Source organism: Acomys minous, assembly GCF_964271855.1.
Source record: "Acomys minous genome assembly, chromosome: 7".
NCBI lineage: Eukaryota > Metazoa > Chordata > Mammalia > Rodentia > Muridae > Acomys > Acomys minous.
Window position 1 is genome coordinate 102221690 of NC_140488.1, and position 27274 is coordinate 102248963.

Sequence of the window (27274 nt, forward strand, 5' to 3'; positions counted from 1 at the left end):
AGGATGGCACAGGTTATGATGTGCAGTCATAAAAACCCAGTTAAATGAAACTGTCTTAAATACTGATTAGCTTTAAAAAAAAAAAAAAGATCTCCATCTCAGATCCACTCAGTGGGCTGAATGGATAGGTGCAAGTTGTCAAAGTCTACTCCACCAAAAGGGCACTGGAATTAAGTCTTCCTATGATGTGAGGAGTGAAGAGCAGTCCCACTCTATCCAGTGCATTCAATGGTAATCAAGACAACAGCCCAAGATACGTGTCTTTAAAAACCTGCCATGATTGTTGAATCTATAAAGATATTTTTCTCTATAAGAGCTTCACTGTCATGTTTGGAGGAGAAACTGGCCCCTACAACGAGCACACATTTGGTGTTCTTAGCACTTTTCAAGGTCTCCCACATGTGGCTCTGGCCTGGCTCTTGTCCTCCTGAGCACACAGCCTGAGGACGGGACGGAATCACAACCATCCAGTGATTCTACTGTGGCCAGAAGGAATCCCTGACCAGGAGAGAGCTTTGAGATACTCAACCCAAATGCCAGGAGTTAGGTAGATCTAGATCCCAGTAGCCAACAGACCCGACACAGGAGCTCATGCACACTGTGCTTTCCAACACAGTCTAGGCACACTCCCCAGCCCAGAGCTGCCCCTTGATGTCATCCAGTGACAAAGCCACGAGGCCCAGAGCACCAAGTCAGTAAGTGCTTTGTGAGCAGCAGAAGCTGCCCCTTGGTTGGAGGCCCATCAGAAGTGCTAAGAAGTGCTCCAGTTCGAACTCATGCCTACTCCAGAAGAAAAGCAGTGGGCAGGAAGAGCACAGCAGATGTCCGTTACCTGAGACCTACATGTTTGGCTTTCTCCTAGACCTACATCATTTGATCCCATCCTCCAAAGTGGTCACAATTTCCTTGGTGCAACAGGCCCTTTTCCATGAAGCTGTGAAGGATTGTGGCTGAGGCCATGGTGGGAGGTCCCAGGGGGGCAGGGCCTGTGACAGTGGCATCCTTAGAGACTCCTGCTTGGGAAGAGGAGTCTGCACCTGAAGGAGAGCTCATGAAGTGGAAATGGGACAGGGGTTATGATTCCCAGTGAGTTTGAGTTCATAACTCCCGGAAGCTTGGGGCTGTTGGTCTTATATGATGAAGACAGCAGGCCTAAGGGAGAGGTGTTGGACAGCAGCACTGCCCCACCAGTTCCTTTTGGCAAGGAGGTAAAAGATGTCATACTAATAACCGTAGCAGGCTTCAGGGAGTTCAGTAACTTTGCCACTCCCTGGGTCCTACCACCAGAATTTCCACTTGGACCTCGAGGCAGAGCCACAAGGGTCAACTTCTGAGAAACAGGTGGTTTGTTTTTTTTTTTTTTCACAGCAGAACTTGGGGCAGTTGGCCTAGCAGGCTGCCCTGTCGAGGGAGGCTGGATGCCGGGGAGCAAGGTCCCGGAAACAGAGCTCTGCACATGGGCTCCTCCAGAAGAGGGGCTACTAGAAGCAGCCCCATGTTTAGAGACTGAGCCAGCAAATGGGTTAGTCTTATGAGATGGCCCCACAGAACTGGCTGGATGCTGCTTTGCTGGAAGGCTCAGGGCGGTAGAGGATGAGGTTGTCATCTTATGGGAGCTGCTGCTGGAGGTTGGTGAATTTCATGAGGAGGCTGGCATAGTGGCATGGAAGGCCTGGCCTTTGTTTGCTGTCTTTACCAGCTGTAAGAGGGACCGATGACACTGTGGAGAGGTGGCCTTTGGGCCTTGCAGCTTGTTGACAAAGGGGGACAGGGGTGTGAAGCTTTTCTGCTGTTGAGTGACTGCATGAAACACTTTGACTTGGGGGCCAGGCATGGGAGCTGACGCCTGGAGTCCATGAGACGTCCCAGGCAAACTGCGGTGCTTTGCTTTGGACTGCTGCAATTCAGGCATACCTTTGCTAAGGGGAGCCTGGCAGGATAGCTCTATATAGCCAGAACTCTCTGACTTTTTCTCTTGAGTGGACTGCCCCAGTGCTAGAGCCTGTTCAGCCATAAAATTGAGAGGTGACTGAAGAGCATTAGTGGGTGGTGGTGCAGAAGAGCTGGGCTCAGAAGTTCTATTTCTCTTCTGAACACAAAACACCAGCAACTTTTTGTGTTGGTGCTTTAGAGGGTGCAGGCAGTGTGAATTTGGGATCTGTTGGCTGTTCTACAGTTCAATACACCCAGCTTCTTAGACACAGCTTCCACAGAGGGGACTGGATTATGAACTAAGTCTTCATCCAGTGAGTCCTCCAGGGTCACAGGAACAGGGTCAGTGAGGCCACAGGTGACCTGGGATGGATGCTCTCTGCTGGGTGCCCCGGTGCTCTCACCTCCACCCTGATGCTCTGAGAGCAAAATAGTGGGACCTCCAAGCTGTCCTGATGGGTTGGGAACTTTTTTTGTCAGGCTTAGCAGATGATTCCCTCACTTTGATTTTTGAGGAAGCCATTACTTTCTTCTTGGCCAGAAGTGAGGTCAGGTGCCCATGGCCTCGTCAGATCTCCTTCAATAGAGTCCTGGCCTTCACCCAGTCTTTGGGCCGGAGCAGCTTAACCTCAGCATCCAGAAAAGCTTTCACACAGTCCTCCCAGGCCTGGGCCTTGCTGTTCCTTTCCAGATCACGGCTCTCCAGTTTGATCTTCACCATGTGGCACAGAAGTTCCCTGATTTCATCATTCCACTGGAATTTCTTCCAGGGTCCCATAATTCTCTGCCACCCCCCCCCTTTTCTTCCTCTTCCTCTTCATCAGAAGAAAACCATTCTCTCTGCCCCTTGTCTTTTCTTCCTCCAACACTTTAGCAACTTTTGCTTGTGTGTTTGTGTGCTTGGCATTCGTCCTGGTACTTGGCCACCTGCTCAGGTGTTGCCCTACCGATGGCATCCTGGAGCTGCTAGAGTGGCTCTTTGAGGTGTCCACTCTGCTCATAAAGGTGAAGTTTCCAAGCAGGTTTGACCATAGCATGCTTGCTGCAGAGCAGGAATGAAGGCAGATAAGCAAACACTCCAGAAAGGATTTGGCTCGTCAGTTTCCGGGTTTGCACCACTATGTCTAGCAGGATTCCATTAATATCTTGAGTGCAGAACTTCTGTTTGCTCTCCCCCTCAGCGGCTCTGGCAGCCTGAGCCAGCTCCTTAACTTGCTTCGCCAGGGGGTTGGTAGACCTTCAGGGAAGGAAGAGGGCTGCTGAATTCCTGATCCAAACCCACCCCCAATGGAATTGCTTCCATCATCCATTCTCGAAAAGGGCTTCCTTTTAGAGACTCACTGAGCAGCTGCTCCAAGTCCAACTCTGTCAGGGAGCCCATGGCAGCGGCAGCTTGGTGCAATTCATTGTCAGAAGTGGAGCCAAAGAGTGAGAGCAAGCTTCACAGTAGAGTGGAGAGTGGGGTCTGACTTTCACACGAACTCTGGTGCCCCATATTTGACCACGTCCCCTGGATGGGGAGGCCTGGTGGCCCTCAGAGGAAGGATAGCAGGCTACCAAGAAGAGACTTGTTACAGTATGAGCATATACAGGGGGAGGAGGTCCCTCTCAGTCACAGTCATAGGGGAGGGGAGTAAGGGGAAAATGGGAGGGAGGGAGGAATGGGAGGATACAAGGGATGGGATAACCATTGAGATGTAATATGAATAAATTAATAAAATATATTTTTAAAAAAGGAGTGAGAGCAAGGGGTCAGAAGTGCCCTCCAGTTCCCTCAGGCCCTGAGCTTCTATTGGTGACACAGTCACTGGTTTATGGTCCTCTTCCCTCCTTTTCTGAGCCTCTTTCTCCTTCTGAAACTTCTTTAGCATCTCTCTAACACTTAAACACCCAGAGTACTTCCTCTTCTTTTTCTCCTTACTGGCATTGAGGGCTGTGAGGCCGGCTTTGGAAAACTTGGACTTTTTTGATTTCCTCTCCTTGTCGTAAGTGTCATCTTTTTTTCTTCTTCTTCTTCTTTATCTTTTCACCACCTTCCTTCAAATTCTGCTTCTTTTGAGATTTTTCTTCTTTTCGTTCATGAAGTCATCCTCAGATTCTGAAGCTTGTCTAAACTGCAAGGTTCCCAACTTAATGTAAAATCCTCCATACACTGTGGTCCAAGAAGCAGGAACAAGTTCATCATACACTTCAGAGTTATCAATGAAAGAATCTGACTCTTCATAGCCATACCCCATATCAATCAAATCCTGTATTTGGTCTTTCCTGCGTTTCTTTCCACCATATTTTTCTTCAAGTTTCTGTGCAAGGGCATCCACCTTATGCCTTTCTATTTCTCCATCATTGAAAGTATCCAAAACGTCTTTTTTCTTGTCTCCTGGATGAAGGCCTTTCACCTTCCTCTGATGTTCTTCACCAGCTCTGGGTAGAAGAATTCTGGGCAGCATTTGTGATCTTCCAAGCGCTCAGGCGCTGCCTTCGTAAGTGCAGTTGTAAGTTAAGTTCAGCTTTGACTGCTAGCCTTCTGTTCTAGGAGTGAGAATTTCATGCTGTACAAAGTCAGGCTTCAAAGGCTTCTGAGGAATTTAGGGCAGCCGCCCTGCCCCAAGGCAGGTTACAGTTCCCAGTACTCTGTCATCTGTCTTCCAGGTGTCACAACTTACAAAGTGTCACAGTACTTACAAAGACTAACAATGGAAGCTGAACCGGACCAGGGCACACATCTTTGTCCCCAGAGCCATTGCTGACCGCAGATGTCTCCCCGCCCCCCCGTTCCGCCCCCCCCCCCCCCCCCCCCCCGCCGCCAGTCCTCCGGGAACGTCCTCAAGCCTGCCCTGAACCGCAGGGCTGTGGTACTGCTCAGAGGCCTGCTCCTGAGCCCTGCAAGCTGGCCTGAGGAGGGACCTGCACCTTGGCCAATGGCTGGGTCCCCAGGCCTTGGGTAGGGAGCCTCTCCACAAAGAGCTGCTTTCTCTCACCAGCCAGCAGGGGGAGCCGAAATATGCTAAGTCCACTTCCAAGAAAACAAGTCTGGCTACACCAAGGATGCTTGTCAGGGAAGCTGCTCCAGAAGCCAGCAGTCTAGCTGGGTGCTCCTCATCCTACTGGATCTCCCGCCCTGTGCGCAGGCTCACCAGCATATGGGACCTTTGTGGTGCTGGCCTTGGACCTGGACTGGCTTCCAGGGCGCTGGGGTCTGTTAGGGCAGCACCTGGGCTCTGAGACCCATCCGCCAGGCACCTCAGCTCAGGGACGGCCCGGGGCCCGCGTCAGGCTAATGGCCATAAAGGAAGCTGCAAGAAATACTGGAGATGAGTTCAGAGCCCCCAGAAACAGGTGGGTTGCTCAGCTGGCTCCCTTTAGTGCTAGTCTAGCCAAGCCTCCTCCACCATGGCTGCTTTGGACAGCTGATGCTTCCTTGTCACTAGCCAGAGGGCAGAGGGGCTATTTGTTTATTTATTACACAATGCTCTGTCTGCATGTAACCAGCAGGCTAGAAAAGCGCGTCAAATCACATGACAGATGACTGTGAGCAACCACGTGGTGGCTGGAAGATAATAAGAACATAGACATTTTGCTCTCACCACTTTACACTCTTCTGTTACAGGCCCTTAAAAGTGTATTCCTGTCTCCAGGCCTGTTGATTGAGGCATGTAGGCATGTTCATCTCAGAAGCAATGTCCAAAACCTTTCCTTGAAGTCTATTCATGAACCAGCAGAACCAGCAGGTGACTTATATTGCTAATCCCAGTACATGGGAAAAGCTATGAAACTGGCAGAGATATGAATGTATATGCATACAGAGGCTTCATGTTGGCCACAGATCCTCTGTGACTTATTACTAGAGGCAATTATTAGCATGGCATGGAGGAAAATTTGCAGATATCTTACCTCTTCTTATACAATGAGCAGAGAACCAGCCTTAATTGCTCTGTACATCCCGCACACCTCATACAATTATCATGTTAAAACTGTATAATGCTTGTGAGAAATTATGTTTTCAGAGCAAAAGAACCAGACACTGGTGCTGGATCAGACCTGACAGGATTCATTCCTCTCAGCCTGCTGGATGCTGACACCCTGCTTCCTCCTTGCTCCAGCCCCAAGTGCGTATGTCCATCAGAATTGGACAGCTTCCTGGAGAGTGCTGTAGAAAGCTTCTGATCCCATTTGTTCCGGCACTTCAATCTGTCCCACGCAGGACTCATATTAGGCCTGGAATCTCTCAAAATTTAGAAACTGGTCCACAAATGCCATCCCTGTCTTCCTTTACTACTTTCCCCAATTTCATTTGGTCCCCTTCTAAGATATTATTTGCCCCAAATCAGCCTGAAGAAACCTTAAGAGAACAACGTCCCACTCCCTCTAAGGGGGGTTGGGTAGGTTTCTGTTTGTTCTCTTGTTCTACAAATGCTTATTTTCATCAGAAGGTGGTTATAAGTTATTATTGGTCTGATCCAGAGAGAAAAGTAGGCTGAACTCAGCATGTCTCTCTTTCACTTTACCTTTCATCCATACGTAAGGAGATGGGAGCTGAAAAGAAAAAGGGAGTATATAGAAATAGAGAGGGAGGGTAGAAAAAAGGTAGATGATTGAACCTACTCCTTAACTCAAGGCCTTAATTGATAACTCACAAAGAAGATTTTTTTTTCTAAGTCATTGGTTTAGAATTTTGTACATTGATGCAAATCGTGGTCATGTCAAATACTAGTCTAATTTTATCACAAGAATATGTATATCCTAAGTCTAACAGATAGGTATGATTCTATAGATGTTTAAGGTCTTCTAAAGCCTCAGAGACCCTCAGAATATGATATTTAAAGATGTTTTTATTATTCTAAAGTTTCTTTGACAACGAGACAAGTTAACTCCTGGCAAAACCCAGCCATCCTCAAAGAAGCTGATGAGCATCAAAGAACCTCCTTATGGAGTTAGCTTTAAATGTGGCAAACAAGCAACTGGCAAAAATGTCCTCATTTCTGCCACAGACAGAATTCTGCCCAAAAAATGGGCAAGCTTAGATGCAGGCAGAGTCGATGGCCAAACTCTGTCAAGACAGGATAAGCAAGTTCTCAATACTTTCTGCCTCAAGAGTAAGTCAGCTTGAGATATAGGCCTACAAGGCCAAAGACGAGGCTCTAACATTATAGAGTGTGTTGGGTTACCATCGAGGCAGTGAACTGTCTCAGCCACTTTTTTTCACTTTGGAAGTTGCTAACCTGCATTATGGGTTCACTCATGCATTTAAGTTTTATTCTCTCTCAAGTCTCTGAGGCGGGGGTTGAAGATCAGATAGTTTAGGTTTACAATCAAGTTTACTGGTGCAGGGGATAAGATCTTGTATCAAGATAAATGATTAAGGTAATAGATATCAGATATGATAGATATTGATTTTCATTCAGAAATTTAGACCCAACAAGATAGGAAAGATATTTACTTCAAGTTTGACAAATACAAATAGCTAACTCACTATGATTGTAACATTTTTATTATTGATGATTGTCTCATGGCTCTTCCTGCTGTATGTAGTTTGGTGTATTTATGTGTAATAAAATAAATGTATATGTTAAAAACTAAATAAAATTAAATGACAAAAACACCTTTCTAAAAGCAGGATAAACTATGTCCAATTAAAGGCATTTTTAAAACTTATAAAATAGAAACACAATGAAATAGTATCAAACAGGTAGAGAGAATTAATAAAACTGTTCAAAGTCTGAAAACAAACATAGAAGCAATAAAGAAAAGAGTAACTGTGGGAAATCCTGGAGGTGGAAAACCTAGGTAAGAGAACAGGAACTCCAGATACCTGCATCATCAGCAGAATAAAAAAGATGGGAGAGAAAATCTCAAGTTTAGAAGACACAATAAAAGAAATAGTCAAAAGAAAATGTTAGACCTTTGTCAGACGAAGGGTTGGTGAAGATCTTTTCCCAGTCTGTAGGCTGTTGCTTTGTTCTCTTGACAGTGTCACCTGCCTTACAGAAGCTTCTCAGCCTCATGAGGTCCCATTTATTAATTGTTGACGTTAAGGCCTGGGCTGTTGGTGTTCTGTTCAGGAAGTTGTCTCCTGTGCCTATGTGTTCCAGACTCTTCCCCACTTTTTCCTCTAACTGGGTTCATGTCTCTGGTCTTAGGTTGAGGTCTTTAATCCACTTGGACTTGAGTTTTGTGCATGGTGACAAATAGGGGCCTAATTGCATTTTTCTACATATAGACATCCAGTTAGACCAGCACCATTTGTTGAAGATGCTGTCGTTTTTCCATTGAATGGATCTGGCTTCTTTATAATAAATCAAGTGACCACCAAAATATATAAAGAACACAAGAGATTAAACACCACTAAACCAAATAACCCAATAGAGAAATGGGGCTCAGAACTAAACAGAGAATTCTCAACAGAGGAATGTCAAATGGCTGAGAAACACTTAAAGAAATGCCCGACCTCCTTAGTCATCAGAGAAATCCAAATCAAAACGACACTGAGATTCCATCTTACACCCATCAGAATGGCTAAGATCAATAACTCAACTGACACCACATGCTGGCGAGGATGTGGGGAGAGAGGAACACTCCTTCATTGCTGGTGGGAATGCAAACTAGTACAACCACTTTGGAAATCTATCTGGCGCTTTCTCAGAAAAATGGGCATAAGGCTTCCTCAAGACCCAGCTATTCCACTCCTTGGAATATACCCAGAAGATGCATTTCCACACAACAGGAACATATGCTCAACCACGTTCATAGCTGCCTTATTCATTATAGCCAGAACATAGAAACAGCCTACGTGTCCCTCAGTAGAAGAATGGATAAAGAAACTGTGGTACATCTACACAATGGAATACTACTCAGCTATTAAAAACAAGGAATTTATGAAATTTGTGGACAAATGGATTGAACTAGAAATTGTCATAATGAGTGAGTTCACACAGAAGCAAAAAGAGCTAAATGGTATATACTCACCTATATCGAGACACTAGTCCAAGGTGTACGTCCCTATGAAAAACTGTACCTACCAGAATAGTGGGTAAGAGGGGAGGACATCCTATTGAGACTTTAGGTGTGAGAAGCCTGGGAGGATGAGGAAAAAGAAGGATCCAGCGGGTCCTGGAAAACTACAGGCGAGTCTGGGCCCTGGGGTCCTCTGCAAACTATGGCAACAGCCAAGGAAAAAATAGGCAGTAAACCTTGAACCCCTACCCGGACTCTCCGATGGACAGGACATTCTCCACTGTTGAGCGGAGAAGGAGATCTGACTTTCACACAAACTCTGGTGCCCCATATTGGACCATGTCCCTTGGATGGGGAGGCCTGGTGGCACTCAGAGGAAGGATAATAGGTCACCAAGGAGAGACTTGATACCCTATGAGCATATATAGGGGGAGGAGGTCACCCTCAGTCACAGACATAAGGGAAGGGAGAAGGGGGGGGAAGCAGGAGGAAGGGCGGAATGGGAGGATACAAGGGATGGGCTAACAAATGAGATGTAATATTAATAAATTAATAAAAAATTTTAAAAAAGGAAAATGTTAAGTCCCCAAATGTCCCTCTCACAAAACAGCAAGGAAATTTGAAACATTATGAAAATAACAAGCCTTGGAATAATTTTGAAGACCATCTTTGACACCACACGGTGAAGTGAGGCAGGCCACCATGTTGGTGACATCCAGAGCTAATGTCTCCTGATGCAGGCTGCTACTTAGAGTAGTCAGTGACTAGAAAAATGGAATGAAGGTGGTAAAAGCCATGTACACAGAGACACACAGGCACAAAGACACTCAGACTCTCAGACACACACACACACACAGACACACACACACACACACACACACACACACACACACACACACACACACATACATGTTGTACTGTATTTGATCCCATGGCTAACCCCAAGATTTTGAACTGTGAAGACCTGTTTTTGTTGTGCTAAGCCCTAACATATACCTTTAATCCAAAATTTTTCTGTTTGTTGTAAACAGGTGGGTTCAGATTGGCTTAGCACCAGCGCACATTTTAATCCAAAACCTTTCTGTAAACAGGAGTAAATAAACTTACCCCTAGGTCAAGAGGAAGAGCAAGTGACTAGCTGACAGGGATTAAACATAAAGGAGGCACTTTGAGTTGAAAAGTATTTAAGACAGTGTGGAGAAGAAAAGCCTTTTGGCTTTTTCCTCCTGGTATGTTGGATGAATAGGAACGTAAGCTGTGTGCTTTCTCTGCCACTCTATGCTAGTATGTTTTCATCACAATATCTGAGTCTTTATTGATAAAATAAAATGATTAGGATTTTCTGTATGTGTGTTTGAGCCTCTTTAGCCTAGAGAAGTGGTTCCCAGGAAGGGATGGAGATCAATACTTGATCCTAGGAGACTGTTGACTGGATTATGTCAGAAAATAGGTCCTTGGAATAGAGGGAATGTTTTTTAGTCTAGTAGGTAGATACAGAAACCAGGGATGTTACATGGCATCCTGTAGTGCACAGAACAATTCCTCCAACAGCTGTGTCTGCCTAAACTTCCCAATAGTATTAAACTTGTAAAGGCATGGTATAAAAGCAACTCTCACTGCAACCCTAGAAGAAAAGATGTGTGGGCAGCTTAGATGCATGCAGAGTCAATGGCTGCGCTCTGCCAAGACAGGCTAAGCAAGTCCCCAGCAGTTCCTGCTCTGCGAATAAGTCTGGCAGAGATATTGGGCCAGAAAGCCAAAGTTGGGGTTCCAATGTTATAGAGAGTTTTGGGTGACTGTTCAGGCAGTAAATCATCTAATTCAATATGTTCATTTTGGAAGCTGCTAACCTGCACTGTGCATTCACTCAGGAATTTAAGTTTTATTCCTTCTCAAGTCTCTGAGAGGAAATGAGGGCTGGATAGTATAGTTTTACAATCAAGTTTAGTTGGTTAGGGGATAAGATCGTTTTAGATCAAGATAAAGAAGTAAAGTTATTAGAGTTGAGAGAGGTTAGATACTGAATTTCCTTCAGAAATTCAGACCCACCAAGACAGGAAAGATATTTACATCAAGCTGGACAAATACAAATAGCCAAACCACTATGAATGTAACATTTATAGAACTCATGATTGTCATGTGGTTTTCCCTGGTGTATGTAGTTGGTTTTAAAATAAATGTATTTTAAAAACAAAATGAAACAAAACAAAACAAAAAAACAAAACAAGTGCATTCTGAATGGGATTTGGGGAGATTTATCATGGTTCTTGTCAAACTGACTGTTGCAAGGAAAAAAAGGAAGTTCACAGGCCTATTAGACTCTCTGTATGTTAGTTAGACACAGAATGTGTATATATTAGCAAAGAATGTAGCATGGGGTGACATGGGCTGCTTGAATGAATCAAATGAAACTGAATATTCAGTGTAGTGGGTATGTATGATTTCTGAGGTGTTTATCAGATTTGAACACCAACAAAAGATTTCAAGCAGTACATAAATCATAATGGGTTTACATTCTATTTTTTTAAGCAACTGATTACAATGCATATATAAAAATGTTTCCCAATACCCTCACATATCAAATGTTTTACATATTATGAGTGAAAAAATTATTTCCATGAGACTACATACATTTGTAACTAAGCAACTCAATATAGATTAACAAAGTATAAGCAAGCAATGTAATTTCCTCAGTCAGTTTCTTTTTACTGTCAGGCTGCAGTTTGAGGTTACAAAGAAAGTATCAATTATATTATAAAACTTTTTCTTTTTTGTGTGTGGTTATTTTTTAAATTTTACTTTATTAATTTATTCATATTACATCTCAATGGTTATCCCATTCCTTGTATCCTCCCATTCCTCCCTCCCTCCCTCCCATTTTCCCCTTACTCCCCTCCCCTATGACTGTGACTGAGGGGGACTTTCTCCCCCTGTATATGCTCATAGGGTATCAAGTCTCTTCTTGGTAGCCTGCTTTCCTTCCTTTGAGTGCCACCAGGTCTCCCCCTCCAGGGGACATGGTCAAATATGAGACATCAGAGTACGTGTGGAAGTCAGACCCCAATATCCACTCAACTGTGGAGAAAGTCCTGTCCATTGGCTAGATCTGGGTATGGGTTCAAAGTTTACTGCCTGTATTATCCTTGGCTGGTTCCATAGTTTGAGCGGGACCCCTGAGCCCAAATCTGCCTATCATAATGTTCTTCTTGTAGGTTTCTAGGACCCTCTGTATCCTTCTACTTTGCCATTCTCCCATGCTTCTCTCATCTAGAGTCTCAAAAGGATGTCCTCCCCTCTGTCCCAGTTTACTGGTAAGTGAAGACTTTCATGGGACATGCCCCTTGGGCTAGTATGCAGATATAAGTGAATATATACCATGTGAGTCTTTCTGCTTCTGGGTTAACTCACTCATTATGATCATTTCTAGTTCAATCCATTTGTCCACAAATCTCAGGAATTCCTTGTTTTTAATAGCTGAGTAGTATTCCATAGTGTAAACGTACCACAGTTTCTTTATCCATGCTTCTACTGAGGGACATTTAGGCTGTTTCCATGTTCTGGCTATTATGAATAAGGCTGCTATGAACATGGTTGAGCAAATTTTCTTGATAAAACTTTTTCTTCATTCTTTTTAGTTAATATAGAATAAGAGCCTCTGAGAAAACTCTGTGGTACCCTGTGCTGAGTACTTTTCTATCCCCTTTACATAAATCATGCTTGATTATAGGAGGTGGCCACAATAAGCTCCATATCTCCCACTTCTTGGAATCTCGGCTAGGGTGGTTCTTATAGACTCCCTGTGCATCTCCTATCCTAGGTTTCTGACAGGTCCCAGAGATGTGACCAGTTCCAATTTCCCTTCTCTCATACAGGCCTCTCTCCCCTGATCTCCCTACTGCTACTCCTGATCTCTTCTCCTCTACCCAACCACTGTCTTACCCAGTTCCCTACATCTATCCACCTCCAATGTCTATTTTATTTTCCCTCTCGAGTGTGATTCAAACATTATCCCTTGGGTCCTCCTTGTAACTTAACTTCTTTGTGTCTTTGGATTGTGGCATGATTATCCTGTGCTTTATGGCTAATATCCAATTGTAAGTGAGTACATATCATGCATGTCTTTCTGGGTTTAGGTACCATAATCAGGATAATATTTTCTAGTTCCACCCATTTTCCTGCAAATTTCAATATGCCCTTGTTTTTGATAGCTGAGAAGTATTCCATTGCATAAATCGACCACATTTTCCTTATCCATTTTTTGGTTAAGAGACATCTAGGTTGTTTGAAGTTTCTAAATGTTATTAATAAAGCTGCTATGAACTTAATGGATCTGGCATCCTTATGTTATGGTGGAGCATCTTGTCCGTATATGCCCAGGAATGGTAGAGCTATTCCCAATTTTCCGTGAAACTGGCAGATTGATTTTCAAAGTGGTTTTATATATTTTCATTCACTCCAGAAATAGAGGAGTGTTCTCTTTGCTCTACATCCTCTCCAGTATGTGCTGTCGAGTGAGTTTTTAAACTCAGCCATTCTGAAGGGAGCACGGTGGAATCTTAGGGTCATTTTGATTTGTATTTCCCTGATGACTAAGGATGTTGAACATTTACATGTTTCTCAGCTATTCAAGATTCCTCTGTTGAAAATTCTGTTTAGTTCTGTACTTCAGTTTTAATTGGATTCTTTGGTTTGCTGGTGCTTAATTTCTTGAGATCATTATATAGTTTGGATATCACCTCTCTGTCAGACATAGGATTGAGGAAGTTCATTTCCCATTCTTTTGGCTGCCATTTTCCCCTACTGACAATGCCCTTTGCCTTACAGAAGTTTTCCAGTTTTATGATGTCTCTTTTATTGTTGATTTTGGATCTTGAGGTGTTGGTGTTCTACTTAGTAAGTTATCTCTGTGTCAATGAGTTCAAGGCTATTTATTCCCAACTTTCTCTTCTATTAGTTTAGTGTACCTAGTTTTATGTTGAGGTCTTTGATACACTTGTATTTCAGGTTTTCTCAGGGCAATGAATATAGATATATTGAGTTTTTCTACATGCAGACCTCCAGGTAGACCAGCACCATTTGATGAAAATGTGTTCCTCTTTACATTATATGGCCTCTTTTCAAAATTCAGGTGTCTGTAGGTGTGTAGATTTATTTGTGGGTCTTCAATTCATTCCCATTGATCAACCTGTCGCTTTATATGCCAATAACATGCAGTTTTCAATACTATTGCTCTGTACTACAAGGTGAGATCAGGGATAGAGATATCTCCAGAAGGTCTTTTACTTTGTAAGATTTTTTCCTAGCTATTCTATTTTGTTGTTGTTGTTGTTTTTGTTTTTTCATACAGAGTCGAGAATTATACTTTCAAGATTTCTAAAGAATTGTGTTGAAATTTTGATAGGAATTTCATTACTCTGTAGATTACTGTTGGTAAGATGGCCATTTTTACTATGTTAATCTTTCAAATCCATGAGCACAAAAGATCTTTCCATTTTTTCATACCTTCTTCATTTTATTTCTTTACAGACTTGAAGTTCTTGTCATACAGGTCTTTCTCTTACTTGGTTAGTATCACAATGAAATATTTATTTTATTTATGGCAATTGTGAAAATTTTTGTTTTTGTAATTTCTTCCCCAGCCCATTTATTACTTGTATACAGAATGGCTACTGATTTTTTAAGTTACTTTTGTATCCAGGTCTTTGCTGAAAGTATTTCTCAGCTGTGGGAGGCCTCCAGTCAATTTTTTTGGTTGATTATGTATACTATCTTATTACATGCAAATAGCGATACTTTGATTTCTTCCTTTCTACTTTGTATCCTCTTAATCTACTTTACTTCTCTTACTGGTCTATGTATGTCTTCAGGTACTATATTGTAGAGATATGGAGATAGTAGGCAGCATTTTCTTGTCCCTGACTTTAGTGGAATTTCTTTGTGTGTGTGTGTGTGTGTGTGTGTGTGTGTGTGTGTGTGTGTGTGTGTAACTTATGTTCCCTTTATTCTGTTTTTGTTTTTAATCCAACATGACTGATGACATTACTTATTGGGAATTTTAGCAAGAGGCTCTTATTCTCAGTGTCTCCATTCGCTCGCTGCCGTCCCAGCTGAGTTATTTGAATAGTGGAATTTCTTCTTGAGGGATAAAGATTGTTCCCATGATCACTGTTTATGCAGGTCCTAAGCATGGCTGTTGGAATCCCTGGAACCCGGCAGAAGAAATGTTTATCTACAAGTCTAGCCACAGTGTGAATTTAAACTTCCACGTTTCTTCCGTGTCCTGTTGCTGGTTAGAAAGACAGGAAATTTATGGGGACACAAGAAGAGAGAGGAATCTGGTTGAGATCTTTTGCCAGGAGAGAAGAAAGAATTCTAGCATATCCAACAAGCCCTGAAGCCCTGTATTCCTTCCCAGAAATAGGAATTCCCTTAGGAATCCCACCAGAAAGCCCATTTACAAAAAGAGTTCATGTCCTAAGCCATGTGTAGCTCTAGTGGGTTTTGCCTTGACCTTATCTTATAATTATCTTTTTTGTGTGTGTGGTCAAAACTGCTTTTTTTATTAATTTATTCATATTCCATCTCAGTTGTTAGCCCATCCCTTGTATCCTCCCATTCCTCCCTTCCTCCCATTTCCCCCCTACTCCCCTCCCCTATGTCTGTGTCTGAGGGGGACTTCCTCCCCCTGTATATGCTCATAGGGTATCAAGTCTCTCCTTGGTGACCTATTATCCTTCCTCTGAGTGCCACCAGGCATCTCCATCCAAAGGACAGGTTCAAATATGGGGCACCAGAGTTTGTGTGAAAGTCAGATCTCCTTCTCTGCTCAACAGTGGAGAATGTCCTGTCCATCGGCTAGTCCGGGTAGGGGTTCGAGGTTTACTGCCTATATTTTCCTTGGCTGTTGCCATAGTTTGCAGAGGACCCCAGGGCCCAGACTCGCCTGTAGTTTTCCAGGACCCGCTGGATCCTTCTTTTTCCTCATTCTCCCAGGCTTCTCACACCTAAAGTCTCAATAGGATGTCCTCCCCTCTTACCCACTTTCCTGGTAGGTACAGTTTTTCATAGGGACGTACACCTTGGACTAGTGTCTCGATATAGGTGAGTATATACCATTTAGCTCTTTTTGCTTCTGTGTGAACTCACTCATTATGACAATTTCTAGTTCAATCCATTTGTCCACAAATTTCATAAATTCCTTGTTTTTAATAGCTGAGTAGTATTCCATAGTGTAGATGTACCACAGTTTCTTTATCCATTCTTCTACTGAGGGACATGTAGGTTGTTTCCAAGTTCTGGCTATTATGAATAAGGCAGCTATGAACATGGTTGAGCATATGTCCCTGTTGTGTGGTAGTGCATCTTCTGGGTATATTCCAAGGAGTGGAATAGCTGGGTCTTGAGGAAGCCCTATTCCCATTTTTCTGAGAAAGCGCCAGATGGCTTTCCAAAGTGGTTGTGCTAGTTTGCATTCCCACCAGCAATGAAGGAGTGTTACTCTTTCTCCACACCCTCGCCAGCATGTGGTGTCAGTTGAGTTATTGATCTTAGCCATTCTGATGGGTGTAAGATGGAATCTCAGTGTCGTTTTGATTTGGATTTCTCTGATGACTAAGGAGGTCGAGCATTTCTTTAATTGTTTCTCAGCCATTTGATGTTCCTCTGTTGAGAATTCTCTGTTTAGTTCTGAGCCCCATTTTTCTATTGGGCTATTTGGTTTGGTGGTGTTTAATTTCTTGAGTTCTTTATATATTTTGGATATTAGACCTTTGTCAGATGAAGGGTTGGTGAAGATCTTTTCCCAGTCTGTAGGCTGTTGCTTTGTTCTCTTGACAGTGTCACCTGCCTTACAGAAGCTTCTCAGTCTCATGAGGTCCCATTTATTAATTGTTGATGTTAAGGCCTGGGCTGTTGGTGTTCTGTTCAGGAAGTTGTCTCCTGTGCCAATGTGTTCCAGACTCTTCCCCACTTTTTCCTCCAACTGAATTAATGTCTCTGGTTTTAGGTTGAGGTCTTTAATCCACTTGGACTTGAGTTTTGTGCATGGTGACAAATAGAGGTCTAATTGCATTTTTCTACATGTAGACATCCAGTTAGACCAGCACCATTTGTTGAAGATGCTGTCATTTATCCATTGAATGGATTTGACTTCTTTGTCAAAAATCAAGTGGGCAAATGTGTGTGGATTCATCTCTGGGTCTTCAGTTTGATCCCATTGATCCACTAGCCTATTGCTGTGCCAGTACCATGCTGTTGTAATTAATGTTGCTCTATAGTACAACTTGAGATCAGGTATGGAGATTCCTCCAGAGGATCTTTTATTGTATAGGATTGTTTTTGCTATTCTGGGCTTTTTGTTTCTCCATATGAAGTTGAAAATTGTTCTTTCAATATCTTCAAAATATTTTGTAGGTATTCTGATAGGGATTGCATTGAATCTGTAAATTGCTTTTGGTAAGATGGCCATTTTTACTATGTTGATTCTTCCGATCCACGAACAAGGTAGATCCCGCCATCTTTTGATGTCATTTTCAATATCTTTCTTCAGAGTTTTAAAGTTTTTTTCAAATAAGTCCATCACTTGCTTGGTTAGGGTTATTCCTAGATATTTTATATTGCTTGTGGCTATCGTGAAGGGAATAATTTTCCTAATTTCTTCCTCTGCCTGTTTGTCATTTGTATATAGGAAAGCTATTGACTTTTTTGAGTTTATTTTGTATCCTGCGAATTTGCTGAAGGTGTTTATCAGCTGTAGGAGTTCTCTGGTGGAATTTTGGGGGTCACTTATATACACTATCATATCATCTGCAAATAGGGATAATTTTACTTCTTCCTTTCCCATTTGGATCCCCTTGATCTCCTTTTGATGTCTTATTGCTCTGGCTAGAACTTCAAGAACTATATTGAAGAAATGTGGGGAAGTGGGCAGCCTTGTCTGGTCCCCAATTTTAGAGTGATTTCCTTAAGTATCTCTCCATTTAGTTTAATGTTGGCTATTGGTTTGCTGTATATAGCCTTTATTATGTTTAGAAAAGTGCCTTGTATTCCCGATCTCTCCAGAACTTTAAACATAAATGAGTGTTGGATTTTGTCAAATGCTTTTTCTGCATCTAAAGAGATGATCATGTGGTTTTTCTCTTTCAGTTTGTTTATATGGTGGATTACATTGATGGATTTCCATATGTGAAACCATCCCTGCATGCCTGGAATGAAGCCTACCTGGTCATAGTGAATGATGTCTTTGATATGCTGTTGTATTCGCTTTGCGAGTATTTTGTTGAGTATTTTTGCATCAATGTTCATAAGAGAAATTGGTCTGAAATTCTCTTTTTTTGTTGGGTCTTTGTGGGGTTTAGGTATCAGTGTGACTGTGGCCTCATAGAAGGAGTTTGGTAATATTCCGTCCATTTCTATCTTTCGGAATAGTTTGAATAGTATTGGTATTAGCTCCTCTTTGAAGGACTGGTAGAATTCTGCGCTGAAACCATCTGGCCCTGGGCTTTTTTTGGTTGGGAGACTATCAATAGTTGCTTCTATTTCTATAGGCGAAAAAGAGCTATTTAATTTGTTTATCTGGTCTTGGTTCAATTTTGGTAAATGGAATTTGTCCATCTCCCTTAAATTTTCAAATATTGTGGCATAAATGTCTTTGAAGTAGGTTCTTATGATTCTTTGTATCTCTTCTGTGTCTGTTGTTCTGTCTCCCTTTTCACTTCTGATTTTGTTAATTTGGATAGTGTTTTTTTGTCTTTTAGTTAGATTGGCTAACGGTTTGTCTATCTTGTTAATTTTCTCGAAGAACCAGCTCTTGGTTTTGTTGATTCTTTGGATTGTTCTCTTTGTTTCTAATTTATTGATTTCAGCCCCGAGCTTGATTATTTCCAGGCATCTACTCCTCTTGGGTGTTTCTGCTTCTTTTTTTCCTAGAGCTTCCAGATGTCTTGTTAAGTTGTTTATGTGGGATGCTTCCATTTTCTTTTTAAAGGCACTTAGTGCTATGAATTTTCCTCTTAGCACTGCTTTCAATGTGTCCCACAAATTTGGGTATGTTGTTCCATCATTTTCATTGAATTTCAGGAAGTCTTTTATTTCTTCCCTTATTTCTTCCGTGTCCCATGTGTCATTAAGTAGAAAGTTGTTTAGTTTCCGTGTGTTGGTATGCTTTTTGTTATTTCTATTGTTGTTGAAGTCCAGCCTTAGACCATGGTGATCTGATAGGATACAAGGTATTATTTCAGTCTTCTTGTATCTGTTGAGGTTTGCTTCGTGACCAACTATGTGATCAATTTTAGAGAACGTTCCATGGGGTGCTGAGAAAATGGTATACTCCTTTGCATTTGGGTGGAAGTTCTGTAGATATCTGTTAGATCCATTTGATTCATGACATTGGTTAATGAGGTTATTTCCTGGCTTAGTTTTTGAATCAAAGTCCTATCCTTGAGTGAAAGTGGGGTGTTGAAGTCTCCCACTATTAATGTGTGGGTATCGATGAGTGGGGCAAGCTTTGTTAATAACTCTTTTACAAATGATGGAGCCCTTGTATTCGGAGCATAGATGTTCAAAATCATGATGTCTTCTTGGTTGACTTTACCTTTGATGAGTATGAAGTGTCCATAGTGGAATTTCTTCCAGTTTTTCTCCATTTATTTTGATTCTGGCCATAGGCTTAGTGCATATTGCCTTTATTATTTCTAAGTTCCTTCTATCCATGATATTTCTTAAGACTTTTAATAAAAGGGTTGTTGGATTTTTCCAAAAGATTTTCAGCCTCTAAAGTGATTGCTGATCATGTGGGGTTTTTTCTCAATTTGTTTACATGTTGTTGGACTTTTGTATTTTTAAATACCATTCCATCTCTCAGATAAAGCCTACTTGATCATAGTGGATGATGATTTTGATGTATTCTTGGGTTTGGTTTGTCAGTATTTTATTGAGTATTTTTGCATCGTTCTGGATAAGAGATATTGGTCTGAAATTCTCCTTCTTTGTTCGTCTTAGTGTGATTTAAGCATCAGGGTGACTGTGGCCTCATAGAATGAATTTGACAATTCTCCTTCCAATTTTAAATTGCGTAATAGTTTAAGGAATATTGTTATTAGGTCTTCTTTGAAAGCCTGGCAGAATTCTACACTGAAACCATCTGGCCCTAGGCTTTTTTTGGGTTGGGACATTTTAATGACTTCTTGTACTTCTTTAAGGTTATATTGTTAAAGTCATCTTGATTTAACTTTGACAAACAGATTTTATCAAGAAATTGTCCTATTCATTTAGATTTTCTAATTTAGTGCCCTAAATGTTTTTGAAGTAAGGCCTAATAATTCTTTGGATTTCCTCAGTGTCTGTTTTAGTCCTCCCTTTTAATTCTGATTTTGTTAATTTGGATACTGTCTTTCTTCCTTGTAGTTAGCTTGGCTAAGGGTTTATCTATCTTGCTGATCTTCTCAAAGAACCACCTTTTTTCATTGATTATTTATATTGTTTTTGTTCCCAATTTATTGATTTTAGTCCTAAGCTTGATTATTTTTTGCTGTCTACTCCTCTCAGGTATGTTTCCTTCTTTTTGTTATAGAGGATTCAAGTGTGCTCTTATGCTCCTATATGAGAACGTCCCAATTTGCTTATGAAAGAAGGCACTTGGTGCTTGGAAATTTTTTTTAGCACTGCTTTCTTGTGCTCCATAAGTTTGGTATATTGTGCCTTCATTTTCATTTAGTTTAAGGATGTCTTTAATCTCCTTCATGATTTCTCCCCTGACCCAATGGTCATTGAGTAGAGAGTTGTTCAGTTTCCTTGAGATTGTAGGCTTTCTGTTATTGTTCAAGTCCAACTACAATCCATGGTGGTCTGATAAGATACAGGAGGTTATTTCAACTTTCTTGTATGTGGTGAGTCTTGCTTTGTGACAGACTATGTGGTCAGTTTTAGATATGGGTCTGTGAGGTGCTGATAAGGTATATTGTTTTATGTTTGGATAGAAAGTCCTATAGATATCAGTTAGGTCCATCTGATTCTTCACATTGGTCAATTTCATTCTTTCTCTATTCAGTCTCTGTCTCTGTGACTTTTCCATTGGTAAGAGAAGGGAGGTGATTTGAAGTCTCCTACTATAAATGTGTGGAGTTCTGGATGTGACTTAAATTTGGGTAATGTTTCTTTCAGGAATGAGGGTGCCCTTGCATTTGAGGCATAGATGTTCAGAATTGGGATGATATCTTTGTTGATTTTTCTTGATGAGTATGAAATGTTGTTCCCCATCTCTTTTGACAAATGTTGCTTTAAAGGCTATTTTATTAGATATTACAATGGCTATTCCAGATTGCTTCTTGGGTCAGTTTTTTGGAATTTTTTTTCCATTGCTTTCCTTTGATAGAATGTCTATCTTTGTTGCTGAGGTATGTTTGTTGTATGCCGAAGAATGTTCAGTCCTGTTTACACATCCATTCTGTAGGCCTATAACTTTTTATTGCAGAATTGAGTCTATTGATATTAAAAGATATTAATGACCAATAATTATTAGTTCCTGTGTTATTTAATTATTTTTGATGTTTGTGGTGTTAGTGTTTGTGTGCTTCCCTTTTTTTGTTTTTGTTAGTGGAGAATTATTGATTTCCTTTGTTTTCTTGGATGTAGGTAGCCTTCTTAGGTTGGAGTATTCCTTATGGTATTTCCTGTAGGGCAGGATTTGTTGGTAGATATTGTTTAAATTTCTTTTTCTCTTGTAATATGTTGTTTCCTTATCAGGCTTTGATAAGTATAGTAGTCTATGTTGGCATCTGTGGTTTCCTAGGGGCTGCCAGACATCTGTCCATGGCCTTCCAGCTTTTACAGTCTCTTTTGAGAAGTCAAGTACAATCTGACAGGTCTGTTTTGTATGTTAGTAGGTCTTTTTCCCCTGCAGGTTTTCTTTCTTTGTTCCCTGGATTTAATGTTTTCACTATTATATGGTGGGAAGATTTTGTTCTCTGGTCAAAACTAATTGGTGTTCTGTATGCTTCTTATATGTTTACAGGCATCTGTTTTTAGGTTGGGGAAGTTTTTTTCTATGACTTTTTGAAAATATTTTGTTTTTTAATTTTTCTTTGTTTACTTTACATCCCAAATATACCTTCCTCCCTCATAGCCTCCCACCTTCCCTAATGGTGCCTCCTTCCCTCCACTAGTCCTCAAAACAGGGAGCCCTCCTCCACTAACATCTGACCTCAGCCTAGGAAGTCTACCCTGGGGGCCAAATCCATACAATGAAAAAATGATAACATCTTCAACATATGATGCTGTTTAAACTGGATGTATACATGTAGAAAAAAGGCAAATAGATCCATGTCTATTACCCTGCACAAAACAAATTCCAAGTGGATTAAAGACATCAACATAAAACCAGTCACTTTAAATCTTTTAGAAGAGCAATTTGAGAAGAGCCTTGAGCTCACAGGTACAAGAGAGAACATCCTGAACAGAACAAAGGACTTATGTCCAAAAATATATAAAAACCTCAAAAAATTAAACAATATCAAACTAAATTATCCTATTTTAACCTGGGTACAGAGCTAACCAAAGGATTCTCAACAGAGGAACCCTTAAAGAAATGTTTAATGTTTTTAGTTATCAGGGACATGCAAATTACAATGGGTCTGAGATTCCATCTTAACATATACCAGAACAGCTAAAATAAAAAATTCATGTGACATCCCATGTTGGCAAGGATGTGGAGAAAGGCAAACACTCCTGTACATCCAGTTTGGATACTAATGTGGCACTTTCTCAGAAAATTGGGAAGAGTGCTACGTCAAGACCCAGCTATACAACACCTGGGCATATAGCTGAAAGATGCTAAACCATACAACAAGGAGATTTGCCCAATTATGTTCATAGCAACCTTATTCATAATAGCCAGAATGTAGAAATAACTTAGATGTCACTTAACCAAAGAATGGAAAAAGAAACTGTGGTACACTCATACAATGGAATAGTATTCCGCTACTAAAGACAAGAAAATCTTGAAATTTGCAGGTAAATGGAAGAAACTAGATATGATCATCCTGAATGATGTAATACTGAACTAGAAGGACAGGCATGGTACATACTCATTTATTAGTGGATATTAGCCAAAACTTGATCTCCTCTGAGAGACTCCAACTAGTGGTGGATTGGGATGGATGCTGGAACTCTGGGCAGAGCACTGGAAGTTTTAGGGACGAGTGGGGGGATGGAATGTCTGAGAGGGAGCAGAAGCTCCACAGGGCATGCGGATCTGGACACAGGGGTTCCTGCATAAAGTGAAGCACCAAGCAAGGATAGAGAATCAATGCCACCTGTTAATTTTTAACCAATTCTCTACGTGGTCTTGGGGGTGAGGACTGCTGTTGGACCTCTTAAACGCACTCTGGTGTCCACGATTTGGTCACTGCCTCTTGGCAAGACAGGTGTTTGTAGGCACACAGAGGAAGGGGATGCAGGCTATCCTGATGAGGTCTTATAGGCTGTAGCCAGGCAGTGATGTGGGAGGACCCCCTTATCAGAGGTCTGGGGAAGAGAATTGGGACAGAAGAGGGAAGGAAGGTGGGGATGGGAACATACAAGGGAGGGGATAACAATCAGGATGTAATGAAAAAATATAATAAATAAAATATACATTAAAAAGAAAAATTGTGTACTTTTCTGAATTTCAAATTGTTCCTCAAGATTTTCTACATCAGGAACACTGACAAAAATATCTTAACTTAACCTCATGAAACAATACATTTTTCCAAATTCTTTTTTTTCTCTTTTTTCTTTTTTTATTAATTTATTTTTGTTACATCTCAATGGTTATCCCATCCCTTGTATTCTCCCATTCTTCCCTCCTTGCCATTTTCCCCTTATTCCCCTCCCCTATGACTGTTCCTGAGGGGGATTACCTCCCCCTTTATATGCTCATAGGGTATCAAGTCTCTTCTTGGTAACCTGCTGTCCTTCCTCTGAGTGCTACCAGGTCTCCCCCTCCAGGGGACATGGTCAAAGGTGAGGCACCAGAGTATGTGAGAAAGTCATATCCCACTCTCCACTCAACTGTGGGGAATGTCCTGTCCATTGGCTAGATCTGGGTAGGGTTTTAAAGTTTACCGCCTGTATTGTCCTTGGCTGGTGCCTTAGTTTGAGCGGGACTCCTGGGCCCAAATCTGCCTATCATAATGTTCTACTTGTAGGCTTCTAGGACCCTCTGGATCCTTCTACTTTGCCATTTTCCCATGCTTCTCTCATCTAGAGTCCCAGTAGGATGTCCTCCCCTCTGTCCCAGTTTACTGGTAAGTGAAGGCTTTTGTGGGACATGCCCCTTGGGCTAATATGCAGATATAAGTGAGTATATGCCCTTTGAGTCTTTCTGCTTCTGGGTTAACTCACTCATTATGATCATTTCTAGCTCAATCCATTTATCACAAATTTTGGGAATTCCTTGTTTTTAATAGCTGAGTAGTATTCCATAGTGTATATGTACCACAGTTTCTTTATCCATTCTTCTACTGATGAACACTTAAGCTGTTTCCATGTTCTGGCAGAAGAATTTGGGTAAAGTAGATGCCAGGCCAGACTACTTTACCCAAATTCTTTCTAAAAATTGTAGTCATTGTTAACAATCTATATCTCTAAATGCTTTTTAAAGGTGGTATTTGAATCATTAATCTTTTCTATTAGTAATGCCAAAAAAAGATCAAACACTATTATTGTGTGTGTGAGAAAGAGTTCTACACCCCACTCTTAACAATGGGAAGATCATACAGACAGAAGCGTAATATAAATAATGGCACTAACAGTCATTATTACACAATTGAAATTAACAGATATCTACAGCACATTCCAAACAAACACAAAAGGGTATTCCTTTTTCTCAGCACCTCATGGAACATTCTCCAATACTGACCACATAAGCAGTCACCAAGAAAGCTTCAACATATATAAGAAAGTTTGAAATAACCACATATAACTTATCAGGCCACCATGGATTAAGCTGGTGTTCAACAACCACAGGAACAACAGAAAATCTTGAAACTCATGGAAACTGGACAACTCTCCATGCAATGAATACTGGGTCAAGGAAGAAAGAAATTGAAGACTTTCTAGAATACAACAAAATTAGTGTACAATATACCCAAATTTATAGAATACAATGAAAACCATTAACCAAGAGGAACATTCATAGCATCATGTGCCTTAGTAAAAAAATTAATGAGATATCATACTAATGACTTTACAGAAGACCTGAAATCTCTAGAAGAAAGAGAAGCAAACACACATAAGAGGAGTAGCCTGCAGGAAATAATCAAAGTCAGGGCTGAAATCAATAAATTATAAAGATATAAGTGCGAAGAATCAATGATACCAAGAGTTGGTTCTATAAGACAATGAACAAGGGAGAGAAACCTTTAGCCAAACTAACTGAAAGACAGAAAGAGAATATCCAAATTAACAAAATCAAACAGTAAAGGGGGCAAATAAAAATAGACAATGAGAAAATCCAAAGATCAACAGGTCTTACTTCAAAAACACATTCTCCACAAAATTGGAAAGTCTAAATGAAATGAATGATTTTCTTGATAGGTAACATATACTAAAGTTAAATAAAGATCAAGTAAACTAATCTGGTTAGTGGAGGAAATTTTAAAGTAGGATTGAAATCAGGCTGTGTATTAGGAAATGCTCAGGACTCTGAATCTACTCTATAGTGAAAAGAAGAGCAATTTACTCTAGACCCAATGAAATGGAAGCTTAACCCAGGACACTGCTGAAGAAGTTTCTTGCTTCTGGAATTCACCCTCCTAGGGAAGTACCTCCCTGTGGTATTCACACACAAGATGTCATCAGCCTAAGCTTCGGGGAACTTATAACATTCACTGATATTTACTCCAAGAATCAGACAGGTTTTGGATGTATTTCTTCCCCATGTTCCACTCTGATGAGGCCAAAACCAACCAACAAGCCATCATCTTCATCATCATCATCATCATCATCATCATCATCATCATCATCATTTGTTTTTGCATTCCACAAATTTCTAAATGCTTCATATGCAGATTCACCAAATCTCTTGTCCCTCACAATTGGTGGATCAGGATAATCAGTTGTATTTCTCTGTTTAAGTTTGTTAAAATAGTTCAAACCATGAGCTTCTAGTTCTCTCTGAGATTCCGTGAGAGGCTTCAGTAACTGGAGGAGAGTCCAATAACTATAGGTGTGGCAAATTGGGAAGTCTTCTCAGGTATCTCAAAAAAGAATACTACTTATGCATTTATTGCTCTAGATTAACTTCTTGCAGCAAAATCTTTATTCATCAGGATTCTTAAGGGTATCAGAATTTATTTCTCTTTTTCTCTATGCAATTTGTATGTATGCATGTATGTATGCATGCTGTACAAATGAATGTATGACTGAATGTCTGATCAATCTCCATCTGTCAATATCTATCTATCTATAATGGATGAAGGCAGTATTTTAGAGTGGATTACAGGGTGTGGGCCAGCAGGTCAAACAATGGCTGTCTACAAAAGGACAAAGTGTGAAGTAGTTGTTCTGTCAAAAAGTCTACATGTCTCAACTAGGCTTAAGCACATTCTACAATCAGAAAGTAAGCTTCAGTGCCAGTGAGGGAATGGGTTTGTAGTGAGAGTGAGAGCGAGCAGACAAACATAACAAGCTTCCTTCCATGTTCTTTATATAGGCTGCCAGCCAATGATGTGGTCCAAATTAAGGCTGGATCTTCTCATCTCAAATGATCTCTATTAATGAAATGTCTACTCACACCAAAGATCTGGTTAAAAAGTGACTCTTTGTATTTCAAAGTACTTAATAAAGAAAACTGCCCCCTACATGTATGACCAGTGCTTTTAGGTTAATTTCTGATGTGCTCAAGTAGACAACAAAAGCAAATTTTCACAGGGTTCTAATAAGTTACAGTGGGTATTTGATGAATGACATTAATAACAAACTCATTTTTAAAGACTTCACTCTAGCATTTGATCCGTAACCACTGGAACCTTGCCGTTGCTTGGAACACTCAGCCTAGCCCTGATGGTCATGGAAACTTGAGAATGTGTACAGTAACATTTCTCTTATGGTGGCAGTCGCCAATATTTGGACTTTCTAGAAGAGAAAAAAAAAGGAAAGAGTTTTTTGTTTTCCATGTGATTTTCATTACTCACCTTCACTATCCCAGGAAAGAGAATGCCAAGGAATGACTCTGACATATAGATTAGGCTGATTTTGGACATTACTTCCATTTGAGTAATTCCTGATGAACATCAGTGCCAAATAGCCAAGTGTGTGAATGGTAAGCTTCCAGGGCCTGGGCTGTATACATGAAATAATTGTGTGGGTAACATTGGAGGGTTACTAATATCCTGAAGTATTAAACAAAGGTTCA

General features: G+C 40.9%; 1 pseudogene across 1 annotated transcript; it reads right to left on the minus strand.

The window, feature by feature from the left end:
- Positions 1–287: 287 nt before the first annotated feature.
- On the minus strand, positions 288–27122 carry LOC311602032 (ubinuclein-1-like; annotated as a pseudogene). The gene is made up of 3 exons: positions 27054–27122; positions 3682–4408; positions 288–3371 (listed from the first exon to the last, which is right to left on the minus strand). The product of its transcript is annotated as a ubinuclein-1-like (transcript).
- Positions 27123–27274: the final 152 nt, after the last annotated feature.